The sequence below is a fragment of the Frankliniella occidentalis genome, unplaced genomic scaffold (assembly GCF_000697945.3).
Source record: "Frankliniella occidentalis isolate FOCC.00 unplaced genomic scaffold, Focc_3.1 Scaffold410, whole genome shotgun sequence".
NCBI classification, from domain to species: domain Eukaryota; kingdom Metazoa; phylum Arthropoda; class Insecta; order Thysanoptera; family Thripidae; genus Frankliniella; species Frankliniella occidentalis.
Genome location: NW_026267532.1, coordinates 113,830 through 116,945, shown reverse-complemented (window position 1 = coordinate 116,945; position 3,116 = coordinate 113,830). Strand labels below are relative to the sequence as shown.

Genomic DNA, 3,116 nt, shown 5'->3' with positions numbered 1-3,116 from the left:
AATTCATTCTTATGAAAAGGGTCTTTCGTTTATAACGCTGCAATTCGTAATATTTTAAAATAAAATATCTCTTAAACCCTTGTATTTTACAGGTCTGCCCCCTTAATTGATACTGCGTGTATTTTTTATGCAGTGACTATTTTTCCGAACCCTTCAATTCACAGGTCTGCCTCTTTAAGAACATGATCTTGAAAGTAGAACAACAATATCAAGAGCTTCTTGATCTTAGGATAATTTGCCTCTTATCTTCAGATAACGTGCCTCGAAAACAGAAACAAAACTGTGCAGTGTGAAGTGCACGGACAAGTTGCAATATGATCTTAACTCATGCACATTCTGGCCTGAAAGTTCGAAACCCTTTTGTACTTGAGTAAAGGCTTGTTTGCGTTAATTCAGGAACCTTTTTTTTTTTTCTAGGTGAGGGCTTTATCAAATTCTGTGGCTGTTTGTTCTAAAGATTGAATCTTTTTGTAGGTTAAAGAGTTGAAACAATGGCATCTTACCGTGTGCAGACCATATGTGAGTTGTCCGTGGGTCTGAACAGATTCACTACGGAATTCTATAATCTGTCCGTATTCTAGTACGGTTGACTACAGAAGTTCCGGGTACTTACTTGACCGCACATTTCCCATGTCTTGAGTTTTCTACGTACTGCAACGTTTGATTTTGTAATATTTTTGAAATACAATCTGACTCAATGAGACTTTATTACTGATAAAAATTTCTGACACAATCGTTGTGTGCCACGTCTCTGGCATTTGCTTTTTAAAGAAGCGATAAACGCTGTAGTGAAGAAAACTTAGTGCAGATGTCCACCCAAAAGTTCTTACATCATTTTACATCATTGAGGGCAGGGTGCCTTGCAACACGACTTCAATATTGGAGGTACTCTTTCGCGCGGGCCTCAACGGCAGGGTCGTGGGCTTCTGAGCTGAAACACTGTAGACCTTGCGTTGCCTGGTCTTCGTCAGCGCGGATTCTCACCAGGCACTCAGACAGATTCGTGGCAACGGCGTCAATTTCAGCTCCGCGAGCAAAGTTAGAGTATGCCAGGTTTGTGCAGATACTATTGGGGTTAACTTCTCCGTCGACACAGTCCTGGAGGACGAACTGGTGCCACACAGCATCCACCAGGGTGTAGTATTTATTACCCTCCTGCAAGAAAGAAACATGATAACAGCGCCTGCTAGCTTTTTAACTCCCAGTCCTGACCGTAAGTTGACTACTTGGCATGGTGATTTATTGCCACAAAAGATGCTGTTAAGCAGGGTGGACCTTTTTTTTTTTTTTTCAAAGGGACAATGGATACTGCGCGAGGTTTGAAGCCGCGCAAGGTAAATTAAGTCGTTTGTAGCTGCGGGTGGTTTGTAACTGCGCAAAGTTTGCAGCTGCGCGAATTTGTAACTATGCGCGAGATTTGCCACTCACTGTGCGACTAGAGTTGAGCGAACAGCCCGGTTCGAATTTGAACGAACTCGAACAAATTTGGTCTAAAAATCTTCGAACGAACACGAACAACCATTTTTTCTTCGAACGAACCCAACTGAACAGTTTAATGTTAAAATTCGATCAGAACACGAACAATTGTAGAAATTTGTTTTTTGCTAATAACACCTCAAAAGCTCTCCGTGGTGGATAACAACAGTTCCGTTAACGTTTCAAATTGTAGTTATATGTTAACCTGCCATTGCCCCCTTAACTATACCCAAATATGACACGTCCTCCTGAAACACACTTCAAATTTGTTCGCCTACGAACTTCTGTTCGAGTACACTGGAAAAACTAATGTTACCAAGGTAACGTTCCATCATGTGACCAAGCCCGGTAACGTTTCCTGATGCAACCTACCCCATGCAAAAGGATAGGGCTATCATAAACTGGTTGCATCACCAAACGTTACCTGGCTTGGTCACGTCAAGAAACGTTACCTCGGTAACATTAGTTTTTCCACTGTAGTACTCGAACATTTCGAATCCAAACACCTAATGTTCGTGTTCGAGCGGACACGAACAGCTCGATGTTCGTTCGAATTCGTTCGAATGCGAACATGTTCGCTCATCTCTTGTTGACCGCGCCACCCTCCCCTGCGGGGAATGACGAAGCTATTGCTGACGTGAGTTCATGTGATGTCGTTGTGTCGTTATACTTGTGTGAATGGTTTTTATATTGATGCGTTTTGTTACAGTAGTTTATCATGAATGAAAGATCGGCTGCCCCACCAAGCGAGCCCCTTAACCTGATAGTGCCGTGGGCAGAGCGGAGGTTCGACGAGTGCCGTGGGCAGATCGGAGGTTCGACGAGGACGACGAGTGGGAGCCAGCTGTTGTAAGTTTTAGCACGTTAGCTTTTGAATTCCCTTAGCTTATGGTTTATTAGTTTCTAACCTTATGCGATTTGTTGCAGGAGGAAGCACTCGACCTCGCTCCCACCCCCGCCCAGGCCCTTGTCCTCGCGCCCGCCCCAACTTAGGACCAACCGCAGCCGGAGCCGTCCACACCACCTGTGGACTTGCGCCAGAGACTGGAGGAGCTACGTCGAGGTGCGGGGCTCGGCCGACCAGCGGTGCGTCAGCACGAGGTAGAGCAGGAGCAGCTACCACCGGCAGGCCACGGCGCCCCACCCCACAGCCTGGGCAGCTGGAGGGTTGGCGCCAGCAGGCGCCTGCCTCAGGCCGTACAACCATAGTTGTAAGTACATTTTATAATGTGAAAATTTTTCAAATATACTACAGGCGGGAAGAAGGTTCTAATTTGGTTGTACTTTGTTTCAGATTGAACCAACTATAACTAAGCAGATGAGAAAGAGGAAGTAGCTCCCCCCCTCTTCCTATTTAACTTTCATTTTATAAATATTTTTTAAATAAAATCATGTTCATCAGCATTCTCTATGTTTCATAAACTACCTGATGGAATCGCAGATTGTCACGATCAAGTTTTGGTTGAAGTGTGTTGTCTAAACACTAACTCAGTTTAATTTGAGATGTAGTTTTAGTTTCACATCAAGAAAAAAATGTTTTCTATTGTAGAATCACATTCTCAATGAGAAAATTTCTTTGCAAGTCTTAAACGATTCATTTTTTAAAGTGTGGTCAACACGATCCAAGTTCACGAGTAAGT

General features: G+C 43.8%; 1 long non-coding RNA gene across 2 annotated transcripts in view; it reads left to right on the top strand.

Moving 5' to 3' along the window:
* Positions 1–2,877, top strand: part of LOC113209741 (uncharacterized) — a 3,900-nt gene extending 1,023 nt beyond the window's left edge. The window contains exons 2-5 of one of the 2 annotated variants that reach the window (XR_008012061.1): positions 93–2,113; positions 2,186–2,325; positions 2,404–2,687; positions 2,771–2,877. This is a non-coding gene — a long non-coding RNA (uncharacterized LOC113209741). Of the gene's footprint in view, positions 1–92; positions 2,326–2,403; positions 2,688–2,770 lie in introns of both variants that reach the window. The other variant, XR_008012060.1, reaches the window with a different exon arrangement.
* The last annotated feature ends 239 nt before the right edge of the window (positions 2,878–3,116 follow it).